The following is a 17,464-nucleotide window of genomic DNA, read 5'->3' as shown; positions in this document are numbered from 1 at the left end:
TCCTGGGACAAGGCAGCTTTCTTATACTTATTTTCTAGACAAAATGGAATCAGAGTTGGTGTTGTGGTATGGGGGGGATTGTTCCTTATTGGACTAACAACCCTGACAGCAAATCTTGCTGGGCACCCTTGCCTGTCTCTCTGAGCACACATGGGAGGCACTGAATCCATGTCTTCTCGTTCTATGTGACCTGCCTTAAAGATTTCCCCTTTCCTCATTAAAGAGTATTCCTTAGCCTAAATTGGGTGGGGTTGTACAATTCATTCCAAACCTAACTCGCAATAGGTGGTGACCCAGAAAGTTTCCAGCTTGCACGACAGTCAGACAACCTGCTTTGGAAATGTAGGTCGAAGGCTGTAAGTGCCATTCAATTGTCCGCACAACTGCAAAGCTATTAGTACAGTGATGCAGGAGAAAGCTCATGCAAAATTATCTCACCCTTATTTTAAAATTTGTGCTTTCAAGTTATATGTATCCATTCAAGTTATCCTTCCTTCTGTAACGAAATAGCATATAAATAAATACCTATCAATAAATGTGCTTTGGACCACTGTTTTACCCAAGACTTCTGTGTTCTTTCTGCCTCCTCTTGCCTCCACTTCAGAGGCACACACACACACTCATTTACTCTTTGGCAATAGCTCACCAATGCCACTGCCAAAGAAGCTTGATTTCTGTGGTAATTCTGAATATTGAGATTGTAGGGCCACTGGGAACATTCTTCCTCCCTAAGTCTTCTGGCCCTACAGTTTCTCTCATGTCTCTTACCAGGGTGATTGAAGACAAAGTATCTTTTGGTAAGGAAGCAGGTTTTCTCAGGGAAGTGTTAATCTACACCCTTGAGAATTCTTTGATTACTCTTTGGAATATTCTCCATCTTAACCATTCCCTGATCCTCCCATATTTGCAGGTTCACTTTCAGTCTTTTTTTTTTTTTTAAAGATTTTATTTATCTATTTAAGAGAGAGACAGACAGAGTTAGCAAGAAGAGAACATGAGTGGAAAGGAGAGGGAGAAGCAGGCTCCTGTGAAGCAGAGAGCCCGATGATGCAGGGCTCGATCCCAGGACGCTGGGATCATGACCTGAGCCGAAGGCAGACGCCCAACTGACTGAGCCACCCAGGTGCCCTGATTCACTTTCATTCTTATCCTTTTCCTGAAGCTTCTCGCTAGTTGACGGCTCCCAGTTCCTCTTCCCCAGCACTCGCTCATTAGATGTCAGTCATCGCTTATGTGGCATCACGGAATAATACTCAAAGACTTATGTGCTAGCTAGAGAACAGAAACTGTGACTTCAGTATATTCTGCTGCGTAGGACAATAACTGGCTTTGATGTCAAGTAATAGTTAATGAAAGAAGAAGAAAGAAATTTCTAGAAACAATAATTTGGTTTGTTTTGTATACCTTAGAGCCCAGTGGCTTATATTTCTGGAAATATACATTTCTAATTAGTTACTCTAAATTCATTCCTGGTTTGTCTTTTAGAAAACACAGCTACCAATAATCACGTTTTTTTTTTTTTTCCTCTTGTCCTCATGACAATGTTGTATGTAGAAAAAAAAAAAAAACTTCACATACTTTTTCATTAGCTAAAAATTTCAAAAAGCTCCTCTACCTCCAATATTGTTAACTTTTACAATATCCAGAACATACCCTGAGATTAAGTAGAAAACTATAAAAATAAAAACTACAAAAACCAGGATGACTTATTTCATTGCCCTATCAGGTTTTTTAACCTCACTGTAAGTGTTCACTAATTTCTCTTGTTACTCCCTGACCAGAATGGCTAAAAGTAAGCAAGACAGACAATATAAGATATTGATTAAGATATAGAGCAAACTGATTGTTAGAGGGGTTGTAAAAATACACAGCGCTTCAGAAAAAAGTCACAGTTTTTTATAAAACTAAACATATTGGGGCACCTGGGTGGCTCAGTGGGTTAAAACCTCTGCCTTCGGCTCAGGTCATGATCCCAGGGTTCTGGGATCGAGCCCCGAATCGGGCTCTCTGCTCAGCAGGGAGCTTGCTTCCACCTCTCTCTCCACCTGACTGCCTACTTGTGATCTCTGTCTGTCAAATAAATTTAAAAAATCTTTAAAAAAAAAACAAACCCCCCAAACTAAACATATTCCTACCTTATGGTCCAGGACTTTAACTCCTAGGCATTTATCCAAGAAAAATGGAACCATCCATCCACAAAAAGCCATACCAGAGTGTTTGTGGCAGCTTTCTTCCAGGTACTGATCTTGCAGAAGGGATATGCAGACTGTGGAGTGCTGTTTGACAAGAAAAAGGAACAGACTAGTGACCCAAGCAACACCAGGGATGAATTCTAATACAAGCTGTGTGACAGAAGCCTTGCATAATGCAGTATGCCTGTATGGTTCCAACTCTATGAAGTTCTAGAACAGGAAAAACTAATCCATGGTGGAAAAAAAATCAGAACAGCAGTCATCTCTGCACTTGGGTAAGAGGGCAGATGGACTGAGAAGGGGCATGAGACATTTTGGGGTAAGAGTAATGTCATTTTGATTGAAGTCTCCATTAAACAATTGCGCACATTTGTCAAAACTCAGAGAATGTTCACCTAAAATGTGCATATATCATTGTGCGTACCTAAAAAAAAAACTAGCTGTAAATAAAATGAAAATCCCGTTAATGAAATGCACATTGAAATACTTAGGGGGAAGTGATGCACCTTGCAACTTACTTTGAAATGGGTCAGAAAATTCAGTGGCTTCGTGAATAGGGAGGGACAGGGTAGAGATGTGATAAAGCACGTGTGTTAACATAGTATGATAGAATCTGGGTGGTGAGTACATGGGTATTGAACACACATTCCTCCAAATTTTCTCATGTTTGGAAATTTGCATAGTAAATTATTGACTAAGAGCCCATTAGCTTCTCTCATCTCCCAAAATCAGCACGTTGTCCTTTTCATGTGTGCTTTGGTCCTCACAGTTCCTGGAGGCACAGACATGGCCTTGAGATGAGAGCTACCCCTGTGATGTGATCTGAGAGACTCCAGGAAGGCTTCTGTGCTCAACGTCTCCTCTGCCACACTGTATTTTCTAGTAAAGAATTTTTTCCTTTAGATCTTGATAAATTTACTTGTTAGAGCAAATGTCTTTTTTTCAATACCTTTGGAATATGTGAAAATATATGAGGCTAAAACCAGTTTTTCTTCTTAAAGAAAAAAATAAAGATTTATTCCTTTGGCTCCAGAGGGAGTTTGGGTCATCAGAAAACTCCTATGAAAATGCAAATATCCTCAGTCAGAGAAGTAATTTAAGCCTTGGGGAGGGGGGTGGATTACTTGTCAAATAACAGAAAGCAGAGCCTTTTTTTTTAATACAGTAAATAAAAATGCAGAAGCAATGAGGACAAGAAAGGAGAGAGAATCTGTGTGGGAGGTTTAAGACCTGTCAAGAATGAACAACAATCTACAGTTTTGCCCGGCCTACGCCTGGCTCCACGGTAGGGGACAGCTCTCATTTCTACTCCTCAGGCCACAACAGCCAGGAGCTAGAAATAGGGACAAGAGAAGGGTCACCAAAAACTGTTTCCCTGACTGTGGCCTTCCTTGTACTATAGGAAACTCTGTTCCCTTGACATCTTCCAGCTTGTCTGGGAGTCCTGAGAGGCTGTCTCGTGTGTGCTGGAGAACCATCAAAGCCTGTGTCAAAGGCCTGGATGCCTGACCCACCTGATTTCCTCTCCCATATCAATTCTGGTGCAGAAGCAGGCTGGGTTCAGCAGCTCCCTCCTACTCACTCCCTACCCCATCCTCCCTTCGCCCTCTAACCCCACAGGTCTTCTCTAGAAGCGTCAGGGAAACTCTATTATATTCTTTTTATTGAAGCCTCTTCTCAGGCCTCAGGGACAGATCATGGGCACAGGCCTGGGGCCATCTGAGGGACAGACAGGGACTGTTCTGTGGTGTCCCCACCTCTCTCACTGACTCAATGTCCTTGGACAATTGTGTCACTCACCTCTCTCTCCTATGCTGAATTCTCACTTTCCTTAGGAGGCTTTTTGGTTTTGGCACATAGGCCCATAACTATTTCTCCTTTTCTTCCTTTTCAGGCAGAATACTAGGGAGATCCCAGCTGAATCTGACAGATGGGAACCTCGTTTCCAAATAAAAACCAGTGGATGCCTACTTCCATTTATGTTGCTGTACCCTCCACCAAGAGATAGAGTTTCATCTCTTGAGCTCCTTGCATGTGTGTTTGGCTAGGTGATTTGCTTTGGCCAATAGCACATTAGCAAATGTAATACAAACAGAAGCTTGACAGGAGCTTGTGAAGCCACAGGGGTGAGCTCAGGCGGGACCAGTGGTAAAACCTGAGCTCAATTCTAACGGCCAACACCCAGAATTGTGAGTTACTCAGTGATTGTTACTCAGTGATTGCTAGGAGTGGTTTGTTACACAGCAATAGGTAACTGATACATTGTTGGAAAAGAGGAAGAGGGAATGTGGGGTCAATGGAATAAGCATCCATAATTGATAGATAAGACAGAATCTAAGCTCTTTTTCAGATACGGATATTCTGTGATTTGATAAGAAATCCCCAATGTCTGCAGCAAGTATAACACCTATAATTTAAATTTATAATTTAAGACCACATCCTCTTCCCCCCTCCATTTGATATTGCAAATCCCAGAGATATACAATGTGTGACCAGAAGGAACTGTGACCAAGGACACCATCGATTTCATTACTTCTTGACCATACCTTGTTCCGTTGCTGCCACAGGGCAGGACATTTCTCGAGTTATGCACTGTTTGTAAATGTTTACTCCATATGATTCACATCCTAATCTTGAATAAGAGATGTGAAAAGAAAGAGTTGAGATTTATGTATGAATTGATTTTTAATAAAAAATAATTGAAATCACTTGTAAAGTCACACACAACCATAAAAGAATGCAGCTGCTATCACACTAAAGGAAATTATCTTCAAGCTTCCTTCCAATACCATGCAATTTTCAGCAACTGAGATGGAAGTCTTAAAAATAAGAGGTAATAATGAAAACGCTGACAAACCCCTAAGTTCCACTGCTGAAGGAAAGGCAGAGAAAGACCAGAATAACAACAGTGCGAATTCCCAGCTTTTTCACTTAGCCCTGGCTGCCAGTGACATAACAGGCTTTCCTAACGACATTATAATTAAATCACCAACTACTTACCTAGATAATTTCTGAAAGTCAGGAAAAAGAAACGCTATTTAATTTGGGATCAGATCTCATTTGCCTGAGGTTTTTGCTTCCTGCCACAAGTTGGAGATATCTCATATGGGACACCGCCTTGTCCTGGTTTCCAGACAACTCGTGCATCCACCTTAGGTCACTTGGAGGGAGATGGGGCAGGGAGGGTTGCAGATGCATCTTTGTATACAATGTGTCACACTGAGAACTGTGGGCCTAGAGTTCTGGGAACATGCCCTCTTTCAACTTGGGTTTCAGTGTTTTCCCCTCCCCGGCTGTGACACAGTTTTCTCTTTGAAGCACGGGGACATCAGGAAGGAGCATGGACAGTTCTCATCTCCACTGATGCTGTCCCCCTGCCACCTCTGCTTGCAAAGGGAGGGCCAAGGGCCTCAAAGGGTCTCCTCCTCCAGAAGCCCAGAGCGCGCCCAGCAGGAGGGGCCAAACCGGTTTGAAGGTGAACTGCCCTTACTCATTACAGAACATCCTCTCTTCTTATCTTGCCTGTTTTTAGGACAAAAGACAGAGAGAGAGGAGTCTTGATTTTCCTCATTAATCCGCTCCTGCCAGTGGCCTATCCAACATCTGAAGTCACTTGCAGCGTGACAGTTATTTATTTGCTAACACAGCATCTAATTTTATGTAATTTGATGGGTAACAGGATGAGAGTTCAACTCAGAAAACCTGGGGCCCACAGCCACTGGACAAAGAAAAATGAAGACAAAGAGGAGGACTGTGACGGCAAGCTCTAGAGGCCCGCAATGCCAAGAATGTTCGAGGATTGAATTTTCCAAAGGCCAGCATTTCCTATCGGTTCAGAAATGACCAGGAACCTCCTCCTCGCCAAGTCTCCCCTGGGTGTCCTAGTTACCCGAGGCTGACTAATGTCACAGCTTGGAACAGTGCACCCACAGAGTCTCACGCTCTGGGTGCAGAAGGGACCTTGGACTTCATTTTAGTTCACGGGTCCCTCCGTGTGGTCCAGGCCTGTTTGGGGGTTGGAGAGGCAGGGGTGGAGAGTCTTGTAGATTGAATTGTGCCCTCTTCCCCAAAGAGATGTCAAAGCCCTAAACCCCAGTCCCTGTGAAAGCAACCTTATTTGGAAATAGGGTTTTTGCCAATGTAATCAGGTTTAGGATGAGGTCATCGGGGTCATTAGAGCCCTGATTCAGTATATGTGCTGTCCTTCGGAGAGGAGGTACTGGGACAGACACACAAGGGAAGAACACCATGTACCATGCCAGAATAGAAGAATGTGCTGTGACTGCAAGGCGAAGGGCGCCAAGGATGGTGGGAGAACCCCCAGTAGTGAGGGGGAGGCGAGGGAAGGGTTCTCCGCTCTGGGTTTCAGAGGCCGCCTGGCCCTGCCAACACCTTGAGTCCCCATTTCTGGCCTCCGGAACCGTGAGAAAATACATTTCTGTTGTTTGAAGCCACAGAGTTGGTGGTATTTTGTTACGGCAGCCCTAGGAAATGAAAGCAGAGTTTAGGCAAACTGCCCGCAATCACACGGCTGGTGATGACAGAGGACACGGAGAACATAAGCCCTGTGATTCGCACCGCAGAGTTCCGCCCATTGTCCTGGGCTCCATGCCTAAGTTGTAGGCATGTGTGCTTTCTTGCATCGTTTGGGTTTGTTCCAGATTTCTATAATCATTTCTCTCAGACGTTCCTTGTTTCCTCACTATCCCTCTTAAAAAAATGTGAAACCTACAGATCATTTGAAAGAATGATACAGTGAACGTATGTATTCCCTTGGCCTGGACCCACTGATAACAATTCTGCCATGTTTGTTTCTCTTATTTTTGTCTTAAACCATTGGAGAGCTGCAGACTTTATGACATTTCCCACTCAAAGCTTTCAGCGTGTATTTCCAGAGGAATAACGATCCGTCTCAGGGAACGTAGCACCAAGATGAAAGGATTACATAATAAAAGGACGACATTCCACTTTCTCCAACTTTGTCCCAAATAACATTTACAGACATTTTCCTCGCTTCCCCACTGCTCCCCTTGTCCTCTCCTCTTCTCTCCTCCATTTTTGGATTTAGCACTCCATCCCTCCGCTCTCTGGTCTCTTCAGTGTCTTTTAATTCGGAGCCTGCTTTCCCTTTTTGGTGGCTGTCCCATCATGGCATTGATGTGTTCGAAGAGTCCAAGCCAGTTGCCTTGCAGAAGGCCCCACGGTCTAGATTGGTCTGTTCATTTCCTCATGGTCAAGTTACACATTCTTTGGTGGGAATACTTATTTCTGAGGTGATGCTGTGTCCTTCCCATCGCCTCTCATTGGGGAGAACCTATGTCAGTCAATAATCACAGTCATTGATGCTATTAGATCCATTGAAGCTGGTGGTCTCTGCCAGATGTGCCCATTATGAAGGTACCATGCTTCCCATTGTAATTAACGAATAATCTGTGGGGGCTATTTGAGAGAAGACTCATTCTTAACTACCTAATAGAGTACACCCAGAGCTAAAAACAAATGTTGACCGGTATTAGATATCACTCTGTAGCTGAAATATAACACCTAACATGTCATGCTTAATTTACCACAGGTTTTTTACTTGGGTCATAGGGGGGTTAAGGTTAGAAGAAACTCTCCTTCTTTACAAACCACCAGCCTACAGAAATCTGAAGGTCGTTCTCATGGCTTTACCAGCACACGTAATAGGATCCAGGTTTTAACCTCAGCCGAAATTTCTTATTAATACTTACACTGAAACTTAAGCAAGCATACCAAAAAAGTTAAGTATATCAAAGAGTAAAACCCTAGATAAGTAACCCCAGTGCTTCAAGTACAAAACTGCATTTGATAAAATCAAGGGTTTGCTTCTCAGTATGTCAGTTTTCATGGGTAACATGGAACATATTCTATTACACTTGTGGCTGGGTGGCATTTTTCTTGTTGGCTACCACAATGAGCGTAAACTTGAGAAAGCGGAACAAAAATAGATGTGTCCGCAAAGCCATGTCAATCATTTCTGAGAGATCAAAAATACTCATTGTTTTAGCTGGAAGTCAGTGTTTTCGTAGTTAGTAGAACATGAAAACCTTCACCTGGGTTTCTGAGTGAACATTACACATGGCGATTGTGGTACATTAGCCACCAGACCACCCTCAGGGTGTTCCTACGTCCCGGGAGGGTCCTTTCTGGGGGAATTCTCGCGTTCTGTATTGTTTTCCCCATGAGACTGAAAATTCCATGAGAACGGAGACTTAGTCCTGTTTGATCTCCAGGGTCCAGAACAGTGTCTGGTACACATTGGGTGACAGGTACCTATTGGTTGAGGGAATTAATGACTCAGAGTCACGCTCTTTAGGGTTCAATGTTTTGTTTTATTTTCTCTTGTTTTGTTAACATATTTATTTATTTATTTGAGGGAGGCAGGAGCAGAGAGAGAGAGAGAGAGAGAGAGAGAGAGGGGAAGAGAAAGTCCCAAGTAGACTCCGTACCAAGCCAGAGCCTGATGAGGGGCTCAATTCCATGACCTGAGATCATGACCTGAGTCTGAACCAAGAGTCCAGCACCTAACCAAATAGGTGCCCCTATTCAACCTTTCTAACCAAGAGATAGGACCTCCTCCACCCCCTTTTAATTTATTACGTTTGTTTTCAGGAGTATGTGAGTAAAGACAGGCTTCTTAGCTTCTCTATCTCAACCTCCAACAACTTAGCTAGTCATTTCCAGGCTTCCAGACACTCCGCTTGAGTCAGATCAGGTCATGATTCCACCCCCTCAGGACCATGTATTTCTATCTTTGTCTCTCTCCAACTCTCTCTCTCTCTCTCTTTTTTTTTTTTCAAAGCAGGAACCAGGAAAGACATGAAATATTCCATTATTCCATCATCACTGGTATGTTTACCTCCTTCCAATATTTCCATTGCCGAGTTGCTAAAGGTCTTGGAGAGAGAAAAGTCTAAGGATTGTTAATAGAAAATATAATTTGCTTATTTAACATTTTTTCTCTATATGATTTTGTCTAGAAATACGATGATTTTTTATTAATTTGCTTAAATATAGGACAGTTAGACAAAATAAGTGACCTGTCCTAGAGAGTAATTTTCTCTTGTTCATATGCAGATGCTCTAGACAGAAGGAAGCCAAAAGAATCAATTAGTATGCATGTTCACTTGAATCAGGACCCTCCAGATTCAAAGATGGAAGGCAGTGCACAGGACAGAAGGAGAGGGGGCAGAGAGGGGGTCTCCTCTCAGAAGAAGATAGCAATAATAAGAATAGGAAGAGTGGTAATTTATGCTTATTGCATGCTACTACTTCTGTTTACAACTCCTCTATGGAGTAAAAATGATTATTCCCATTGTAGAGAAGAGGAAACTGAGGTCTAGCAATTTTATAACTTGACAGTCAGAGGAGGCTGGAGCAAGAACCTCGTCTGACCTCAAAGTGCTCTTACTTTATGAAGGGATTGCTTCCAAGTGCATAGTACAATGATAGCCTATTATGTACAATGTTGTTTGGCAAGTTTTCAAGTAAATCTTTGATCATTTCTTAAAGTGTTTTTGCTGGGAGGCACTCGGGGCAGGTAAGCTCTTGTAAGTTCTGTCCCAGAGTTCAGATGGGGGAATCCCTATATTTTTCAAAAACACCATTTGATATTATCCAGTCCTTTTATCATTTGTGTCATTCTCCTCGAATCTCTCTTCAAAGAGGACCCATTCCTTAAAATTATGGCTACGGCTCAGTTCTTCAGAGGCATCTATTTGCAAAGAGATGAAAAGCTTTGCTACCAAGGTAAGTGCGACAAGAGGTAATGGGCCCAGCCGGCCTTCAGCAGAGTGGTGGTTAGGGTCCCATTCCTGCTGACCTGCTCAGGCACATCCAGTGGCTCACTCTTGCTCCCATCTCCTTGGCAAACAGCTAGGGGGAGAAAGGCCCATATATACAAAAGTTCTGATTTTTTTAACCAAATACCCAGAAAGAAGTAGAATCATCAAGACTAATCTTATGTAAACTTCAGAAGACTTTATGGGGATAAAAATCCTTTTAAAACCAGTGTATATACAAACTATTATAAGAACATACTATGAGCAAAACTACGCCAACAAATTTGACAATCTGGAAGAAATGGATGCATTCCTAGAAACATATATATATATATATATATATATATATTTTTAAGATTTTATTTATTTATTTGACAGAGAGAAATCACAAGTAGATGGAGAGACAGGCAGAGAGAGAGAGAGAGGGAAGCAGGCTCCCCGCCGAGCAGAGAGCTCGATGTGGGACTCGATCCCAGGACCCTGAGATCATGACCTGAGCCGAAGGCAGTGGCTTAACCCACTGAGCCACCCAGGCACCCTCCTAGAAACATATAAACTACCACAACTGAACCAGGAAGAAATAGAAAGCCTGAACAGACCCATAACCAGTAAGGAGATTAAAACAGTCATTAAAAATCTCCAAACAAACAAAAGCCCAGGACCAGACGGCTTCCCAGGGGAATTCTACCAAACATTTAAAGAAGAACTAATTCCTATTCTCCTGAAACTGTTCCAAAAAATAGAAATGGAAGGAAAACTTCCAAACTCATTTTATGAGGCCAGCATCACCTTGATCCCAAAACCAGACAAGGATCCCATCAAAAGAGAGAGCTATAGACCAATATCCTTGATGAACACGGATGCAAAAATTCTCACCAAAATACTAGCCAATAGGATTCAACAGTACATTAAAAGGATTATTCACCACGACCAAGTGGGATTTATTCCAGGGCTGCAAGGTTGGTTCAACATCCGCAAATCAGTCAATGTGATACAACACATCAATAAAAGAAAGAACAAGAACCATATGATACTCTCAATAGATGCTGAAAAAGCATTTGACAAAATACAGCATCCCTTCCTGATCAAAACTCTTCAAAGTGTAGGGATAGAGGGCACATACCTCAATATCATCAAAGCCATCTATGAAAAACCCACCGCAAAAATCATTCTCAATGAAGAAAAACTGAAAGCTTTTCCGCTAAGGTCAGGAACACGGCAGGGATGTCCATTATCACCACTGCTTTTCAACATAGTACTAGAGGTCCTAGCCTCAGCAATCAGACAACAAAAGGAAATTAAAGGCATCCAAATTGGCAAAGAAGGAGTCAAATTATCACTCTTCGCAGATGATATGATACTATATGTGGAAAACCCAAAAGACTCCACTCCAAAAGTGCTAGCACTTGTACAGGAATTCAGTAAAGTGTCAGGATATAAAATCAATGCACAGAAATCAGTTGCATTTCTCTACACCAACAACAAGACAGAAGAAAGAGAAATTAAGGAGTCAATCCCATTTACAATTGCACCCCAAACCATAAGATACCTAGGAATAAACCTAACCAAAGAGGCACAGAATCTATACTCAGAAAACTATAAAGTACTCATGAAAGAAATTGAGGAAGACACAGAGAAATGGAAAAATGTTCCATGCTCCTGGATTGGAAAAATAAATATTGTGAAAATGTCTATGCTACCTAAAGCAATCTACACATTTAATGCAATTCCTATCAAAGTACCATCCATCTTTTTTAAAGAAATGGAACAAATAATTCTAAAATTTATATGGAACCAGAAAAGACCTCGAATAGCCAAAGGGATATTGAAAAAAAAAGCCAAAGTTGGTGGCATCACAATTCCGGACTTCAAGCTCTATTACAAAGCTGTCATCATCAAGACAGCATGGTACTGGCACAAAAACAGACACATAGATCAATGGAACAGAATAGAGAGCTCAGAAATAGACCCTCAACTCTATGGTCAACTCATCTTCGACAAAGCAGGAAAGAATGTCCAATGGAAAAAAGACAGCCTCTTCAATAAATGGTGCTGGGAAAATTGGACAGCCACATGCAGAAAAATGAAATTGGACCATTTCCTTACACCACACACGAAAATAGACTCAAAATGGATGAAGGACCTCAATGTGCGAAAGGAATCCATCAAAATCCTTGAGGAAAACACAGGCAGCAACCTCTTCAACCTCAGCCGCAGCAACATCTTCCTAGGAACATCGCCAAAGGCAAGGGAAGCAAGGGCAAAAATGAACTATTGGGATTTCATCAAGATCAAAAGCTTTTGCACAGCAAAGGAAACAGTTAATAAAATCAAAAGACAACTGACAGAATGGGAGAAGATATTTGCAAACGACATATCAGATAAAGGACTAGTGTCCAGAATCTATAAAGAACTTAGCAAACTCAACACCCAAAGAACAAATAATCCAATCAAGAAATGGGCAGAGGACATGAACAGACATTTCTGCAAAGAAGACATCCAGATGGCCAACAGACACATGAAAAAGTGCTCCATATCACTGGGCATCAGGGAAATACAAATCAAAACCACAATGACGTATCACCTCACACCAGTCAGAATGGCTAAAATGAACAAGTCAGGAAATGACAGATGCTGGCGAGGATGCGGAGAAAGGGGAGCCCTTCTACACTGTTGGTGGGAATGCAAGCTGGTGAAGCCACTCTGGAAAACAGCATGGAGGTTCCTCAAAATGTTGACAATAGAACTGCCCTATGACCCAGCAATAGCACTACTGGGTATTTACCCTAAAGATACAAACGTAGTGATCCAAAGGGGCATGTGCACCTGAATGTTTATAGCAGCAATGTCCACAATAGCCAAACTATGGAAAGAACCTAGATGTCCATCAACAGATGAATGGATCAAGAAGATGTGGTATATATACACAATGGAATACTATGCAGCCATCAAAAGAAATGAAATCTTGCCATTTGCGACAACATGGATGGAACTAGAGCGTATCATGCTTAGCGAAATAAGTCAAACGGAGAAAGACAACTATCATATGATCTCCCTGATATGAGGAAGTGGGGATGCAACATGAGGGCTTAAGTGGGTAGGAGAAGAATCAATGAAACAAGATGGGATTGGGAGGGAGACAAACCATAAGTGACTCTTAATCTCACAAAACAAACTGAGGGTTGCTGGGGGGAGGGAGGTTGGGAGAAGGGGGTGGGATTATGGACATTGGGGAGGGTATGTGCTTTGGTGAGTGCTGTGAAGTGTGTAAACCTGGTGATTTACAGACCTGTACCCCTGGGGATAAAAATATATGTTTATAAAAAATTAAAAATTAAAAAAAAAACCAACCCCCCCCCCAAAAAAAAAACCAAACCAGTGTATATGTTGGTGACAGCAGCTTTCCAAAGCTGTAGTTCAAATTCTGCACCACTCTGGACACAGGTTTTCTGCCTTCCTCCCACACAACCACAGATATAGAGAACAAAAACATTCAAAATCAGTCTTAAAAAAGCAACTATGCATATTTTTTTCTTTCTCATGAATTAGTTGACCCCTAACACAGATGTGGTTAAACCACCCATAGGCAAATAGCAGGAATTCCTTTACACAGGAATGTATCTCTCTTTCAGCTCCAGCTCAAATGTAACCAACCATCCATACTTCCGGCTCCTAATCTTTTGGCTATCCGGTACCAATGAATGGATGAATGAGTGAAAATGAGGATTGATGTGAGGTTGCCAAGTTTTATTTTGCAATTAAAGAAAATAATAATATATACAATCATCGTGCCTTCATAAAGGACAATCTAACAGAAAATAAACACATAAATCCATAATTTTAGGCTGAAGAATTTATGAAAATCATAAAGTTATCTTATATAATTTCATTTATTTCATTAAAATAACATGACTTCATTAAAATAACATGACTTTCATTAAAATAACATGTATTTTTTTTCTCACTCTGTCACAGATTGTATGAATTCTGTTAGTGACTAGCACTGGTCCTGGGACTAGCACCTGGGGACCACTGGTCTAGGAAAAGTCTTCCCTGATATCTTCTTCTTCCACCAGGCAGAACTAAATTCCTCCTTCCATCTCCTCAAGCATTTTGTGAATATGTCTACTATATCACATGGTTTCATATTATTCCTGTTAATGTTTATCTAGCAGCTAGGCTACAAGTTTTTAAAGGCACAAGGATTGTGTCTTACCCTTTTATCCATTTATAGAACATAGCACAAAGCTTAGAGCGTTGTCAGCATTCTAAGAGAATTTATCAAAATCAATTGTACATAAGTCAAATGTAAAGAGAAAGTTCTTGCCCTCGACAGTAGTAGTTACCTTATTTGTAAACTGGCACAACTCATCAGGCCCTGAAGGTAGATCCCAGAGGTAAAGAAAAATTTAAGGACCTTAAATACCACTAGCACATAGTAATGACTTACAAATTTAAATTGAAGTTGAAATAATTAGCACCATTGTTCTGAAAAATCATCTTGGCTAAGAAATTGGATTGGAGTTGTGATATTGATAGTGACATCAGTTTATGCATACTTCAAATGAAAATGGAATTTCCAGATGCAGAATAGCGTAGGAATCATCAAAAGGCAGGGTAAGAGGTAGCAGCAAATGAAATCCTTTGTGTTCATTTATCCAGGTGGTTTACTGGTAAGTCATGGATCTGTGGTCTGAATACTCAACGCTGAGCCAGCAGTTCCCTGAATCCAGGAAAACAACATGTCCTAATTTCTTTCCCTGACAAAAATATGGCTACAGTTCAACAGTGCAGTAAAAATAAGTTCTATAAAAATATCTTTATGGATTTTCTCATTACACTGACAAGAGGGATGAACTCATGAGGGGTGGAATCATCAGAAACGTCCATCCTCTATACAAACACACCTCTCATGAAGCAAAGAACATAAAAAAATGAAAGGAATTAAAGTTATAATCAATTGTGTCTTGCATAACCGAATTCAGAGAAGGTAATCATATACAGAGTGGTATCCAAAAATTAAATCATTTAATGTTAGCTTAAGAATCAGATTTGGATTTACCTTTAGCAATGATTAAATAGTTAGGAGGCTACACAAGCTTTATGGATGAGATCGTGGCAGTATTGGCAGTGGTAAACAGACTCAGCAGAAGAAAACTAGAAACCCAGAATAGTGCCGCTCACGGGCGCTCATTCACCTAGTATTCATGATGCAAGGAGTGGAAACAGCTCTGGGGCCTCACTTGAGCATGAACCCCGTGCTTTTGTAAAACTGGCATCCTGTGGGCTCAGCTACATTGTTTACTCCGTGTGGCTGGCAGCGTCCAAGATGGCCCCCTGATCCCCACCCTTGGAATTCATACCCTTGCAGAGTTCCCTCCCAAATGTTACCAGGGTTTGCTTGCGTGACCAACAGAATGTGAGGAAGAGACCATATATTGTTTCTGAGATTAAATTATAAGATATATTGCAGCTTCATCTCAGTGTCTCCCTCAGAGCATTGGCTTTCCGGAACGCCAGCCCCTACGTTGTGAACAGCCCTATATAGAGGCTCATGAAGCAAGAAATGGAAACGTTCTGCCAGCATGGGAGTGAGCTGCAAACTTGACCCCAACCCCAGTCAAGCCCTCAGATGACGGCAGCACACCCAACAGCCTGGCTGTACCCTCATCAGACTCAGCTAGAACCACTCAGCTAAGCTGCTCCCAGATTCCTGCCTCTCCAAAACCAAGTAAGAAAATAAATGTTCATGGGTTCAGTTGCTCATTCTGAGGGTGATTTGTTACCTAGCAATAGATAATACACCCACTGTGATCTTCAGTGACTTAGGTAAGTTAATTGAGCCTCTGCTTCCTTATGTATAAAATGGGGACTAATATACAGAAAAATATATTTGTACTTATTCTCCTTTGTTCCAGAATGAATTTAGGTCTACTTTCAGGGATGCATAGAATACAAGGCAGCATAAATTAAAAGAGGAGGGAGCATAGAAAAACAAGGGTGGGGATATAAAAAGAAGTGGAAGAGAGGCTAAAAAAGTAATATTATGACACATATGCTATAACTGGACCACCATCGTGGCTCCAAAACACTGGGTACCTCCTCCTACCTCCTCCCTCACCCTGTCACATACACACAGACACCGTCAGGTGTTTATGCAATTCAGAGTCCCAAAATGTTAAAAAAAAAAAAATCCAATTACTTAACAAACATATAATTATCTTTAGTACTAATAGGGATGAGGGTGCTTCCCTAAAGCAGACACTGTGTGGAGGGCCAGCTGAGAGGCCTTCACCTTCACAGGTCATTTAATGACACGAGGTGATCTATATCGAGTATCTGCTCCCATGCAGGCCAGTGATGGGCTCCTGACAGTGGTGCCTGGTATCACTATCGCCATTCAGAGCAAAGTCTTACCCATATGGCATCTCGCCTCTGAAACTCTTGCCCTTCATAGACTAATACTCTTGGCTTTTTATCCTCACAAATACTAAAAACAGTCCACTTTCAGCCATGAACTTAACGGAAACCGTTTTTGGAAAATCTTGAATCTTCTGAATATTTTCCCAAATTCTTTCCATCTGAATAAGGAAGAAACTCAGTGGGCATAAATGTCCATCCTCATGGTCACCTGGGCACAAAGCTTTGGGCCTATTGAATACAATTCCTTTCCTCCCTCTCTCATTTGCCTTACTACCAAGTCCTGATGTTTTCAGTAATGTCTCTTCCCACCTGTCCCTTCCTTTATATTCTTGCTGCCAATGTCTGGCTCAGAGTTTTAACTTTTTACTCCCATATGTAGCCAGTAGCCTGTGTTAGGGACAGAAACGTCCCTAAGCCTCTCAGCTTGTCCTCCACAACCTGGGAAGAGGTTGGGGGAGGTACTCAATATTTTGGTTTGCAGATGGCACTCTTCTCTACGTGTCCTTGCATGGGAGGGAGGCTAGGGAAGCAAGCTTCCTAGTGTCTCTTCTTATAAGAACAACAATTCCATCATGAGGGCCCCATCTTCATCCACTATATGAATTGGGAGAATTGGGAAGGGACAAAATTCAGTCAATACTAAGCCCCGAGCTATCCCCCATCCAGCCATGACTTACATGATTACCAGAGTACTTTTCTTTCAGTACAATTTAGTCAAGTGTCAACCTGGGTCCAGACTGCAGGATATCATGACCCAGCTTTCTGCCCCAACTCTAACTCCTATTCCTCATCCAATAGAGCACCTCCACTCAGATTTGCTTCATCCCCTTTTTAGGCCTTTCCATACTGTGAAATCTAGAATATACCACCCAGCACCTCCTTTCTGGATTCCAATTATACTCTTTAAACCGAGTTCAAATCCTAGGTCAGAGAATTGAGTCTCAGTGTTGGAGAGATCATTCTGCCCAACCTCAATCCCATTCGGTATGCAATGGGTACTTTCTAAACCAAGAAAAATGAATATGATAGGCTCAGTCTAGAAAAAGA

Source organism: Mustela nivalis (assembly GCF_964662115.1).
Source record: "Mustela nivalis genome assembly, chromosome: 2".
Classification (NCBI taxonomy): Eukaryota; Metazoa; Chordata; class Mammalia; order Carnivora; family Mustelidae; genus Mustela; species Mustela nivalis.
This window is presented reverse-complemented; position numbering follows the sequence as displayed.